The sequence below is a fragment of the Mirounga leonina genome, unplaced genomic scaffold, assembly GCF_011800145.1.
Source record: "Mirounga leonina isolate KUSES-001 unplaced genomic scaffold, KU_Mleo_1.0 Mir_91, whole genome shotgun sequence".
NCBI classification, from domain to species: Eukaryota; Metazoa; Chordata; class Mammalia; order Carnivora; family Phocidae; genus Mirounga; species Mirounga leonina.
Window position 1 is genome coordinate 29,356,966 of NW_023270839.1, and position 15,164 is coordinate 29,372,129.

General features: G+C 38.8%; 1 pseudogene; it reads left to right on the forward strand.

Moving 5' to 3' along the window:
• Positions 1–13,855: 13,855 nt before the first annotated feature.
• Positions 13,856–14,027, forward strand: LOC118003812 (annotated as a pseudogene).
• The last annotated feature ends 1,137 nt before the right edge of the window (positions 14,028–15,164 follow it).

Here is a 15,164-nt window from a genome sequence, read left to right on the forward strand (position 1 = left end):
TGGGTATGTTGTAGGGATTGTGGAAACAGAAGCAATGTAACCTAAGTTTCTGCTTTCATGGATTTTAAAGCCAATATGGGGTTCAGACAATGAACAAACAAAATAACATGCTATCGGTTAGTAACCCTTATTGTGAAGAAATAATAATAAGGATAGGAGGCAAGAGAGCAATTTAGGTGAATATGTGTGCTATTTTGGATAGGGTGGTTAAGGAAGCTTTCTTGGATCATGTGGACATTTGAATAGGGACTTGAATAATTGAGGGAGGAAGCTGTGTGACTATTTAGGGAAAGGGCATTTCAGGCAGAGGGTAGAGCAAATGCAAAGTTGTTGAAGTAGGAACATGCTTGAGGTATTTGTGTAATAGTAAGCTGGCCAAAGGGGATGAGTGAAGTAAACTAGGGAAAAGAAAGATTGAAGAATTTAATTGAAGAGATAACCAGGGACCAGAGCATGTGAGATTGGGGGTGGAGCATGGTAAGCATTTGATTCAAGTAGGTAGGAAACCCTTGGAGTAGGGGAGGGAGATTGGTGGCTGTGTTTAGAGTAAGAGGTGGCAGGCCAGTGTGGAGAGAAGAGGTACTCTTGCTTTAGCAGTTGTCCAGTCTAGAAGACCCATCTCTGCCTCACTGGTATGCATCACTGCATTCCTGCTTCCTCATCTCTACTCTCATCTCCTTATTCAGCATCATTCCACTTCTCTCCACTTAATCAGTCCTTTGTGATTCTCAGCTCACCTCACTGACTGATTTCATTCATGTTCAACATGTTTTACATTTTATTTAATATTGCAGGTGACTTCTTTTCACATCTTTCAAGTACTTTAACATTCTTGGTTTCTGCCAACTAAATCCATTAATTTTGAGAATGATTTCCTAAATTTGTATTATTCTACCTTACTGAAATAATGTTATTCTTACTTGGAGATTTCTGACTACAAAGTCTTATCTAAATGGAATGCACAAGAGAATCCAGAAAAATAAGCCTCTGGTCTGCCAGAAAAGATGCCCCAAATCCGTGCCCTAAAGTTTGCATGTTTTCCTCCTACAGTCTCATCTCCACAAATGACCGTTAGAAGAGATATATAATAAATGTCCCTGGCATACTGTGGCAGGAAGTTTCCCTCCTTTGTTTCTGGGAATCCCACTTATTATCCCACTGAGTGTGAAGGAGAATTTGTTTTTCCCCAGCTGACAGGATAGACCACTCAGCTCTGTCAACATGATGTAGGGTAAAGTCAGTCCCATATATCTAAACAACTCCATCAGTAGGAAATAGTTGGGATACCCAAAGGAACTGAATAGGACATTTTGACCAGAAGGAGGAAGGATGTACCTGACATTTTTTAAAGTTTAGAAGTGAGAGGTCCTAGGAGGGCTATAGTTGACAGATTAAGAAGAATTTCTAGCTCTTAAGTGTTCTGTTATTTTCCTCCACTTCCATTTCTTTCCGCTGTCCACCTTCCACGTTGTCTAACTCATTTCCATCTCTCTACCTGGGGGAAAAGAGGGTAGATTTTGTATATCAGTCTAATCAGTTTATTATTTAAGAACTAGAGAGAAATTTCTGGAAATAATAAAAAATAAGACAAAATGCATAGAAGTGTCTTAGGAATGCCTGCTAACTCATTAGCCTTTGTAATGGTGACTGCATAATACATTTATTTAACTTTAGCATCTATTTTTTATGTTGAAGAGTAGGCACCTGAATTAATCAAGAATAATGAGCTGGCCCTGAAAATAATGAGCAGTGTCTAAACAACTATGGCGTAGGTTTTCAATGAATGTCTCCTGAAATGAATTCAATTTCAATACTAATCTGTCCCATTAAATGAATTATATAATCTGTCCCAATAAAATAAATTATATAAAACTTGTAAATCCAGCTCATAATTATGACAGCTGTGAAAACATAAGAAGGCCCTTGGTAGACTCCTTAAAGAGAGTGAAATGGATGTTTTACTTAGTTTTCCAAGAGGCTGTTCCAAACAAAAGGTTCATGGCAGCCATACTCTCAGTTTCGAAAGGGAAAAAAATACTTTACTTATATAAAAATCCAATAGAAACAGAAAGAAGAAAAGGAAATCTGCATGGAGATGAGGGCAACAGTAAACAGTGAAGGAGAATAAGTCAGAGTTACATCAAATTGGGTACCTACAACATCCAGCCTCATCAGCTGGGGAAGCCCCATGAAGACAGCTAGGTTGGAGTCCTGATTGGGAGACCTGGGCAGTGTCCTCCCTTCGAGTGAGACTTCCAACTGACCATTCCCATAAGGGCCTATATTTATAGGGCAAATGTTGGGGGTCTGAACTTAAACATTTGTTTGCCTACCTGCAGTTTGGAGCAAGCTGCATTCCTATGTTATCATGTCTTTTTACATATTAAAGCCTGGGCTAGGTATGCTTGCATCTCCTCCCAGGTTCCATTCTGGCTGGGGGCCAGCCCAACCTGGAGCGAGAGGAGATGCAAGGCAAAATTTACTGCTCTTAGCATCCAGACCAGAAGGGTCAATTCTGACCCGGAGGCCAGCTAATGTCAACTAACCAGGCTCCCAAGGTCACTTGTGCTGCAGAAGTGTCACAAACAACATTCTTCAGGGCAAATCACAGAAACCTCCGTCCATACAATACAGAGGCCCCTATACTTGGAGAGATCTGGCTTGAAACTTGCTACTACCAGTTATCAGTTTTACATGAGGCATAATTTTCCTAAGTATTTTCTTATCTATAAAATGGTAATAATGATTGATACCCCTCTTAGACTTTGACAAGAAAGTTCCCTGGCCTAGGCCCCACCCAGTTCCTTTTCTGACTATGCCCCTCCACAAGGTGTGAAGAGTTAGCAGGGCCAAGGAGAAATGAGTCCACAGTGCCCCAACTCTGTCCCATAGCCCAGCCCTGAGCATGGAGGCCTCCAGATTTTCAGGCTTATGGGGCTCTGAGCCTGCCTGAGATGACCAAGGAGGGGTTGCTTTAGAGGTGGAAGGGGTATGTTCTACTGGGGATCCACAATGTGCATTTCAGGTGTTTTGTGCAGGGTAAGTGGAGTCTGAGGTAAGAAAAGTGGGGTGCACCTGAGATGGGTACCCTAGTTGATAAAAAAACCCCAAGGAGTTAAGAATATGAAAATGGAACCTGGAATTTTAGATAGTTATGAAGCATGTTTTTTAAGGTAGGGGGTAGACTGTACTGTATTTAGTGTGTTGTTAGCTTGATTCAGTATTATTTTTAAAGATTATTTATAATTTGAGAGTTGCAGATTCACATGAAGATGTAAGAAATAATACAGAGGGGTCTCTTGTACACCTTGCCTAGTTTCCCCCGAAGGTAACATTTTGCAAAACATAGCATAATATCACAACCGAGATATTGACATTTATGTGATCCAAAGATTATATTCTGATTTCCCCAGTTTTACTTGTACTCATTGTTATGTATGTGTGTATTAGGTTCTGTACATTTTACCACCTACCTAGGTCCATGTATTTGCTACCACAGCCAAGACACTTCTCATACCACAAGGACTCCTTGTGGATTTATTACTTTTAAAATATATAGACAGAATGTCCTACCAAATGAGGGGAAGTAGTATTGAAATTAAATGTTTGGTCTAGGCTAAATCAAGAATAAAGTAATAGAATTCTGAAAGGGAGAATGCTTCCTGAGACAAAATGCTATTAACCCCATCATTCCATTAGGACAGGTTTTTCTCCCACCTACACTTAGAGATGGGATTGTGGGAGGGTTGTACTTAAAACCGCTGCCTCTGGTTCTTAGGACTGGCTGTTTCTCTCTTCCTTATTGCTTAACACTCCACATCTACATATTGTTTGCTCAATACTCCTTTTGCTCTTCATTGCTCAATACTCTGTGTCCATGAATACAGGAAAGCTGACATGTATAACCTTCATATTTACAGCAAAGCTCTTGGGCTTCCTGGGAGCTATGATTTCTATAGAGTTTATAGACGCGTTGAGAGCCATCCTGCTAATCTTATTAGGACCTGTAAACTTCTCAGGCTTACACTCTACCCTGGATATAGACTTCTTGGACAACTCATAAGGCATAACTAATAAGGCTAACTCATGTTCTACCGGGGCCATTAAACAAGGCAGAAAGGAAGTTTATTACCTGTTAATAGTGGGAGTTACTGTTGAAAGGTGTAGAAAAGGAGAAAACACTAGGAGAGGAAGAGATAAAAAGTAAGACCCTTATGGAACATAATCAAGTGGAGTTAGGTTATGTCAGGACTCAGGTTTGGAACAGTTCCACCCTTGAACTCCCTGTAGCTTGTCCCAGAGGTTCTGTGGTCTACCCTGAAATCCCTGTGATGGTTGGCAGGAGCCCCCCTCCATCAGATACAGCCTGTTGGATAGCTGACAGGCTGACTCATTCTTCAAGCTCTTCTTTTCCAGTCCTTTGGCTTCTAAGTCTTTGCATTTTCAGCAGTTGGTTGACTCCTAACAGGAGCCAAGACCTAATCTGGGAATGAAGCCAGGACCCAGGGCATCCAAAAGGCAAAAATTGGCTGTGAAAATAAACCTAGCACTTCCTTGGGGACTCTGGTATGTTAACAGTGTTATAGAAGCAAACCTGTTATTTATTTTGGGGTCTGAATTTATACACACACACACAAATTTATATATATACATGAAATTAAAGAAGTTTAAGAAAGATAATTTCTGATCTTCTAGGGAAGGAGCTCAATAGATAATGACTAAAATTATGAAATCAAGAAGTAGCAGTGCTGTGAGTTATAAATAGGGCCTCCTCTAAGGTATGTCGGATACAGGATAATACTTTCAAGTACCTTTTTTTACATAAATAATTCAATTTAAAATGTGTGATAAAGTTCATGCGCCCATGTAACATATCCGGATTTGATTAATTACAGATGTGGAGAAGAGATATTTACATTTAGCGTTGTGTTCTTTATTGTCAACCGTGACATCCTTGCCTAATTTTATATCTCCCCACCCCCCTGAGAAAAAAGATAGCAAGGCAATATATTACTACTCACAGTGCAATATTTCTTCAGAATCTGTTTGTATTGAAATAATATAGATATTGCTCTACAGTTCCCTAATTCCACTTATTTAATGGTGGTTAAACCGTTACTTTCTGTGAACACTGGTTTCCAACGACTCTGAAAAGCTGCTGGTGTGTTTGCACTGATAATGATGACAAATGCAAGTCTTACCTAAAGTACCCAGGAGTATGTGAATGAAAAGTAGTTTTCTGGTTTTGTTAAATTTACAGTTCAGAATTTCATAATATAAATGTGTAATAATATCCTTCCAACTGTCTTTTCTGAAATGCTTTAAACTATAATGCCCCTGTTCCTAGGATGTGCTCTATTTTGATGTTGGCCACATCTCTACTTTCTATGCACCATCACCAGCAAAAGGTAAATAAGGGGAGTTGCATGGAGGACGAAGAATAGTCCCATTCATAAAAGGACTGTCTGTCTCTTGTCTAGCACAGCTGAAGCCTGACCCTGGAGCTTGATATCTCTTCATCCACTGGAGATAATTAGAGAAAATGGTTGAGAGGGGCCTATTGGTAGTATGGAGTGAGAGTGTCAGGAAGTCTGGAGGAGATGGCACGGCAGTCCTCCAGGACTGCCTGACAGTGGACAGCGCCAGTGGCGAGGGCATCCAGGCTAAAAACTCCGTGCCATCACCACCAACACCACACACCCCACATTTGGGTGCTATCTTCCTGAAGTGGTAGGATAATTGGAACATGGATGGCTGAGATCCCTGGCACAGACCTGTATATGCGGCTCTAGGGTGATGGTCAACAGTGGAAAGTTGGTAGCCCAGGGTCTGAACTCATTCTGTGTCTGACATAAATGAAAGTGTTACCCCAAATCAGCAAGTAAGCACCATCCCGATGGTTCAGCCTTCTAAGATCCCAAGAAAGAAATACCTGTGTTGTCCAGCAGGAGTGATCTGATGTTAGGTCACTGTCCTGGAACTTGACCCATGCCTGGTCTAACGGTGGTAGTGGTCAGAAACTTGAAGAAGAAACAGTTAAAAAATGTAAATATTCTTTGTTTCTCATTTATACTTAGAGAAGAGCTAGGGAGGAAGAAAGGTAGGGTCAAGGGATCACTGTTTTTCATAACAAATCTTGTACCAGTATATTACTTTTTAAGTTCTATACATGGATTACTTCAAAAATAAAAATTAGGAAAAATATATAAAAACAAAATAAAATTGAGTTATAGCATGTTGGCTTTTTTATAATCTTCCTTTTCTATCTAATGATGTATCTTGAACATTTCCCCATATTCTTATAAAATATGACTTGATGATTAAATTGTATTCTACCGTACAGATGTGCCATAACTGACTTAACAGTCTTCTTATTTTGGATATTTAAGTGATTTCCAGTTTGTCTTTGTGGAATGAAAATCAGCAGGAATTCAGCACTTCCACATTCGGAGTCAGATGGACTTGCTAAAAATGACTTTTCATTCTGTCTGTTGCTTCCAGCCCTTGCTGTGTCTGGAAACTTGCTGCATCAACCCTCTCCCCTTTTTCCATTAAGGGCACAGACCTTATTATATGGCGGTGTAGCTAAGAGTGTGACTGCAGCAAGGCCAGGTGGACCTGGATTCAAATCATAAACCTTCCATTTTTCAGCTCTCAAAGACTCAGTTATCTTATATTTAAAATAGGGTTACTATAAGGATTACATGAGACATTGTATCTAAAATTATGGAGCCTACTTAGTTGATAATAGTATTATCGTTTACTGACTCCTCTTTGACACCTCTTTATTGAGTGTTTTAATGGGGCAGACATTGTGATACGTGCTGAAGATGCAAAGATGGGAGAAATGGGGGAGCCCTGGCCTGTAGCTTTTACAGTGTTGCATTATAGAAAATCATCAAATGATCATGTTTTAAAAAATTCAAATTGCTGCCATGCCAAATGCCGAGAGAGAGGGACCTGGTGCAATGAGTACCTGTCAGAGGGGATATGATATAGTCAGAAAGGGGCCTTGTGTTCTCACAGGGGTATCAGTCTTTGCCCTGTGATTCTGGACAAGCAGAGGGAGATTGGCATCCACCAGAAGACACAGTAGTTGGTTTAAGATTTTTTTTTTTTTTCTTTTTTTGAGTCCCACATCGGGCTCCCTGCTCTGTGGGAAGATTTTTTTTTTTCGGTCTTCACTCTCACCTGAACAGAAACTCTATGAATGTGACTTTGCAATGAAACACTGCAGACTGGGATCCATGGGACATGTCTCACTCTTTCTTGCCCACTGTGCATGGCCTTTGGTCATCTTTCCAGTTAGCCTTTGCACATGCCTCCAGGATGGACCATTGTTAATGTGCTTCTTTGACGAAGGTCTGTCGTCTTCCAACTTCTTCACTGTGCCACCCTGGCAGTCTTTGTATTGCCAGGGCTTAGCAGGGTACCTGACACACAGTAGTTTCTCACAACATGCAGAGCAGGTGGGCTTAAATCTAATATAATATTTTAGGGCAGGAAAGTCGACACCTGCCCAGGAAGATGTAGGGAGGAAGGAAGAGACTTTCTGGTCCCTGAATATACTAGAGCCCTAAGACAGTTCAGTGTGAAAAGAAGTGGGAGGAAAATATAAAGAGGCAGTGCTAGAAAGGTTCAGTGAAAAGGTGGGGGTGGGTTCCCCAGATAGGAAGAAGTGAGGTACCTAGGGAAGAAAGGATGTGCAACGTTGTCTGCAATAGGAGTATCCATTTATGGCTGTGCCAGGAGCAGGGAGAGGCTGGGGTGAGGCTGTTAGGTAGATCGGAAGACGATACACTGGGAAAGTAGTTGGAGCTGAGTTCTGAAATGCCTTCTGTCATTAATATTAGAAACAAATTTTTTTAAAAAAAGAACACAGGCTGGAAAAAAGCAGAGAGCTTTAAAAAGATAGAATTTAAGTACTGCTAATTACCTGACAGCACAGAAAAATAACACAGAGCAAAACAAATCCTCCCAACGGTGACTAGCATGCTTAAGGATCTTGAACTTCACAGGCCCCTCGGGAACTAAAACTCCCAGGATCTGATATCCTTGTTCCTGACCTTGTAATCCCGAAGTTAATATCATCTTCAGTGTGTGAAGGTAAAGGGATCTTTAGACCCGAGAAATATTGCATCTTATTATTTATTTAAATTTGTGGTTAGTTTTTGCATCTTTATTTTTAAAATATGTAAACAATAAGGTTTTGTAACTTTACTTCATGAATAAATTCCTCATATTAACACATTTCTTCATACACCAAGAGCTTCGAAAGTTTATTTGTATAAACTTTCAAGTTTATGCAAGAAAGTAAGAAATCTATTACTGGAACAAATAGGGGCTTAATATGCTTGCTTCCATTCCATGGTCTATGGATTGCATGTAAGTGTTATGTGTACATATTCTGGTGTGTAGAACTGTGGTTCCCAGGAACTCACTTCATTACCTGTCCTAATTTCTAGAAACACACATTTGGGTTTATATTGGCTGGGCTGTGAGGCTGCTGGCTATCTAATTCTGGTCCCTTCTCTGAGGATTCAGAATTTAAGACCTTGGCCAGAACAGGTTTTTACCAACCAGTGGACAGTCATAGAGATTTTGCCATCAAACATTCTGGTTTGGGGGCGCCTGGGTGGCTCAGATGGTTAAGCGTCTGTCTTCGGCTCAGGTCATGATCCCAGGGTCCTGGGATCGAGTCCTGCATCGGGCTTCCCGCTCCTTGGGAGCCTGCTTCTCCCTCTGTTTCTCTCTGTCTCTCATGAATAAATAAATAAAATCTTTAAAAAAAAAAACAAAAAAACATTCTGGTTTGGTGTCAAGCCTGGAAAAAAAAAGATGTATGAATCAGAGTCCTAGAAAACAGAAGACACAATTCAAATTAAGATTATTTGACAAGGGTTTATTTACAAGGACCTAATTACAAAAGTTCAAAGGACTGAAAGTCATATAAGAATTTCTGAGAGCTGAGTAAGTCCTTTCATGCCCAGCTTTGCATATCATTGTCTATTTGGAACATAAAATGCAATGAACCTGTGTGCATATATCAATTATCTTACATACAATTAAAATGAATCAAGGAGTGGAAAATAAAAGACTAAAGAAAACTATCATAGCAGTCAGAATGTGTTGAAACCAAATCGTGGTTCTTTAGAATACTTTGCCTTACATGGGAGCTCAGTTCTGGAGAAAAGTAGCAAGTTCTTTCTGCTTACATGCACACTTGTCTGCTGCTGGAATGTACCAATGGCATCTTCATTCTCTGTTTCCAGCTCAGCTCTGTCTGCCTTATTGATTGGCTGCCCACCATACCAGGAGCTGATATGCCTTATTGAAAAACCCAGTTGTTCACAATAAGTTTTCAGTAGTTTACTAAGTGGTATAAATATTTTAATCTTAAACAGCACGATAGTGCCTGCCCTGCCACTTCAAATTAACCTCACTCTCGTTCTCAGTCCTGAGTCTGGGCTTTTCATCGGCTGAAGTGAATGCTGTAGTTTTAGCTGCCCTGTTTTACAAAAAAGGTGCCAGGCAGCACCAACTAGCACATAGCATTAGGAGACCGTGGCAGAGGGAGGTGACAGTCTCTTCTGAAAGTTTTAACGTTTTGCTTTTATAAAAGCAAATTTACTTGTCTAATGTTACTGGGTTTTGCGTAAAATGTGAGGTAGGGATCTGATTTCACTTTTTTTTTTATATGAAAATTTCCCCCAGCACCGTTTGTTGAAGAGCCCACCCTTTCTCCACTGATTTGCAATGCCACTTTGTTAGAGATCACTTTTCTTTATATGTGCTGGTAAGATTCTGAGCTCTGGGTTCTGTTCTACTGGTTGTTTTGTTTTATTTCTAAATCAGTGCATTCCTATCAACTCTCTAAGTAACTTGGCCTAATAAACCTTGCTATTTTATTTTGTTAGCTAATGTTTCCTCCTTTAATCATCAGGTTTTTGTAATATTTTTTCATTTTTTGCTGTTCTAAGAAAATTATTAAATTGAGTTATATTTTTTCCATGAAAAAATGGTTTTAGGATTTTCAGTGGAATTACATAGATTTATAGCTCAATTTGGAAAGATCAATATCTTTAAATAGTATCTTCTTATTATAAGCATGATATATTTATCCATCATTTATCTTCTTCAATACTTTCAAAAGTTTTATGATTTTCTTCATAAAATTGTCCACATATGTCATTCATTCATTTACTTACTATTTTTTTTAGAAGGCTTACTTTTCAAGCCAACAAATTTGCTGGCATACTTGTATCATTCTTGATTTTAAAGAAATACTGGCTTTTTTTTTTTTTTAAATCATTACTAGTGATGTTTACTGTAGGTTTTTTTAGGTATGTTTTTGTTAGGTAAGTAAAGTTCCCTTTTAGACTTAATTTTTACTATGACTAGATGTTAAATGTTATTGAATGCTTTAACTCATCTGTTGAGATGGCTATATGGTTTTCTTCATCATTTGGAAAATTATGCTAATAACTGATTTTCTAATATTAAACCATTCTAACATCTCTAATATACATCTAAGTTGATTATGATGAACTTTTATATATATTTATGTTTGTCTTGATATTTTATTTCAGATGTATGCATTATTTTGTGAGAGGGATTAGCCTATACTTTTTCATTCTCATACTGTTCTTGTCTGATTTTAGGTCAAGATTTTGCTATCCTTATAAAATAATTTAATAAAAATTTGCTCATTCTTTGTTCTTTGGAAGAGTTTATAAAAACATTTGAACATTTGGTATAAATTACTAGTAAGTAATTTTTTTAAAAGATTTTATTTATTTATTTGAGACAGAGAGAATGAGAGAGAGAGAGCACATGAGGGGCATAGGGTCAGAGGGCAAAGCAGACCCCAAGCCGAGCAGGGAGCCCGATGCGGGACTCGATCCCGGGACTCCAGGATCATGACCTGAGTCGAAAGCAGTCGCTTAACCAACTGAGCCACCCAGGCGCCCTACTAGTAAGTAATTTTATAGGAACTTTAAAGTTTGTCTAGGTTTTCAAATTCATTGGCATAGTAATTAAAAACATCCTCTTGTTATCTTTGAAATGTGATTATATCTCTGCTATGATGTTTTTTGATTCCAAATATTTTATATGTGTCCTCTTTTTTCCATGATTCCTAAAATATGTATGATATGTATATGCATGTCTATATGGGCATGTGTATATGTGTATATGTATGTGTGTGTGTGTGTGTGTGTGTTCTTTTACTGTGAAAAACCTGGCTCCCAACAATTCCACATTTAGCTATTTGTTCAATTCTATAATACATCTAAAGTAATATTAGAACACTTCACTATACTCTCTAGTGACAATTTTTATTAGTAAGAATGCTTTTGTGCCTAAAGATGGTTTTGTCTGGGGGTACCTGGGTGGCTCAGTCAGTTAAGCATCTGTCTTCGGCTCAAGTCATGATCCCAGGGTCCTGGGATCGAGTTCCGCATCGGGCTCCCTGCTCAGTGGGGAGTCTGCTTCTCCCTCTCCCTTTGCCCCTCCAGCCCTGCTCATGCTCTTTCCCTCTCTCTCAAATAAATAAATGAAATCTTAAAAAAAGATGGTTTTGTCTGACAAAATATAGCTTCGCCAGCTTTTACCCTTTTTTTCCTCACCCTCTCAATGTCTTTATGTTTTAGCTTTGACTCCCGTAAACAGCTTGTGAATTTTATCTACTGGGACAGTCTCTGTTTTGAACCTGTTATTTTAGCTCATTTACATTAATAATGATTATTGTGGGTATTTGGGCTTATTTCTAATATCTTATATGGTGCTTATCATGGTTCCTATTTGTTCTTTTTTTTTTCCCTTCACTTCCCCCACTCCTATCTTGCCTTCATTGAATTGATATACTTTTTGCTCTTCTTGTTTGGAAGTTATATATATTATGTTTGTTTTATATTGTTTTTTAAAGGTTGCTAGTCAAATTTTGATATACATATATAGTTTAATAATGTCTAATATTAATTAATAACTCTATATGAGAACTTTAGAACACTTAACTCTAATCAACAGCTTCTCATTCTAAAATGTTATTGCGGGCGCCTGGGTGGCTCAGTTGGTTAAGCGACTGCCTTCGGCTCAGGTCATGATCCTGGAGTCCCGGGATCGAGTCCCGCATCGGGCTCCCTGCTCAGCGGGGAGTCTGCTTCTCCCTCTGACCCTCCCCCCTCTCATGCTCTCTCTCCCATTCTCTCTCTCAAATGAATAAATAAAATCTTAAAAAAAAAATTTAAAATGGTATTGCTAGCAAGTATTTTATTTCTGCCCTGTCTTTTACTGTTTCCTCCCATCCATTGATTCATATCTCTAGGTTTATGAAAATTTCAAGTGCTTCCTGTGATTTGTTACTTGCCACCATATGAACTTTTAAAGGATGAAAGAGCAGCTTGTCCAACTTCACAATTGGATATCTCTGCTAAGATCCCACTCCCTCAACACTATGTAAAAAACAGTAATTGATATTATTTTTATTATTAGGCATACATAATTGTTTTTGTATAATGAAATTATATATATTTGAATGCATGTTCAATATTTTAGCTATAAAGATACCAACTATATGCCTGAGAAGTTTTCCTCTTATTCTAAATTTCAGAGAATTCTCTCATTAGAATTTCAATTCCACCAAAGAAAGATGATGTGCTGAACTAAGTAGTTTATTGATAGCTTGATGTGAAGGAGTTTATCAGTATTCTATGGAAAGACATAAAGTGAGATCTGCTTCTAGCCAAGTGAACTCTAGATCTAGAGTCACACTGGAAAGGAGCATGGAGAAAAGAAAGCCTGGCATAGAAACCTGTGAGACTTGAACAGCCACAACCCAAGGTACTAGACACCAGAGGTGGAACCTGAGGACAGGGTTCAAAATGGTGGTGAGCAGCAAATGGTTAACATAACCTCATTCTGCCCTGTTGTCTAGGTCTATAGCACTTGTGTGATTCTTCCATCAGTTTTATGGATCCCCTTTTGGCTATGAATCAAGGCACTGAGGAAGTGTCAGTGTGAGCCCTCAAGGCTGGGATGGGAGGGCAGAGAGGAACAGATTTGAATGAGCAGGATCCATAATCTGTGAGCAGAGTAGAGTAGGGAGCATAGCCTCGCCCAGCAAAATGTATTTCTAGATGCCAGTATTCCAGTGTGATAATCTTAAGTGTCAGATTCAGAGGGTCAGTCCAGGCCCAAGCCATCAGAAGTGTGCAAGAAGTCCAGAAGCTCAGGTGTTGGTGAAAACAAAGTACAGATGGTCTCTTAAACAGTGATGGTTTGCTTTCCTTTGGCTTTTTTGGACCACCTAGTGCATGCCAAGTAATTCATATATATTATCTCTAATGTTCTCAAGAATCTTGGAAAATTAGGGTATTCCAATCCCCATTCTACATGAAGAAACTGAGATTAAAAGCTTATTAAGAGATGATCATTTTACATCTATCCGTCAGCAGAACTAGGGTTTAAATACTAGTTTTTTGGTTTTTTTTTTAAAGATTTTATTTATTTATTTGACAGAGAGAGAGATAGCGACAGCAGGAACACAAGCAGGGGGAACGGGAGAGGGAGAAGCAGGCTTCCTGCCGAGCAGGGAGCCCGATGCGGGACTCGATCCCAGGACCCTGGGATCATGACCTGAGCTGAAGGCAGACCCTTAACGACTAAGCCACCCAGGTGCCCTAAATACTAGTTTTTACTTTAGCATCTGCTTTTTCCACTACAGCCTCCCTGCACCCCCTGCCCCCCCGCCACCATCTCTCAATGAAATGAAGTTCTGTTCTTTTCATCTGGGTCTTGACTCCAACCATGGTTAGACTGAAAAATACACATTTTTCTTTCTTTAAAATCTATTGTGAGCTTTGCACAGTGGCAGTATCATAGCCAATGAGGTTTATCTGAGGCGCGATTATTGCTAATTAAAATATATTGTGGATGGATTTTCTTATTCTGCACTCATTTCACATCCTATTTCTCAAGACTTTTTTATTATGCATAAATCTGGAGGCAACTAATAGACATTTAAAAAGTCAGGTCAAAAAATAAGATAGCTGAGAACCAATATGTGGAAAGATTACCTACTGTATTCAATTAAAAAAAGTTTATAGTCTGTGATAAATGGGTATTTTCCACAAGATGCCCTAGGAATAGGTTTGTGATTTTGGTTTGGGGAAAATTATTTTCCTAATAAGATCTGTGGTCTTATTTAATAGGAATGAGCACTGGAAGATTGTCACAGGTCTTATGTAGATTTGCACCACTTGCCAGAGACAGTAAATAAGATTGTCACTGCAGCTGATTAATTTTCAGGACAAAATTTGCATCTCCTCTCTTCAGGGATATTGTTACCATGGTGATGTTATGACATCAAGCTTTGCACAGAGGGTTGCTGTTTCTTACCTGTAGACTTTGGCTTGTGCCATGTAGGAAGAATTTCTGGCCATTTGGGGAAATTTTTTATATATGTCAAAGCCAGGATAAGGATAGAGAAATGTCCATTAGGATGTGGACTCAGTGACTGTCATAATACCTCTTTCTATTTTGATGTCTATTGTAATATTCTGAATGAACATAAGTGAGAACATCAAATCATATACTTGTATTTGCATAAATTTAAGCTTCCAGTAGGGTGTTTTTCTTTTACACTCTGGAAAATGTAAAGTGTGAATAATTTCTGTTGTTGAGAAGATAAAAAACCACTTTCCAGGTACAAAGTATCATCATAAGTGAATTTTCTGACAACACAGCACCCTGATTTACTGTTGGGAAATCTATTCTTTGCTATTCTCAGTCCATGATGTTCAGATGAGACTGACAATTTCCTCAGCCCTTGATGAGATTGTGACTCAGAATTGGCCAATTATAATACTGTATCTACTTGGTCATAGTAAACGATTCAGGATGGACTCATGACAGAAGCCAAGCCATTGAGAATCCTTCTTGAAACTTCTGTTTATCAAGAGAACTATGCTTTGTTTCAGGCATAGTTGCTTAGCTGATAGGATATAAGCCTGAGTTGATAGACATCTCTGTTACCAGTTGGGAATATTCAGTCTAAAAATGAAGTTGACATAGAAAAACAGCTGAGAGAGAAGATGGCACATTTTGACCACTTGAACTCAGTAACATCTACTCCTTAACTTTTCAAAAACTATATGAAGTGACTT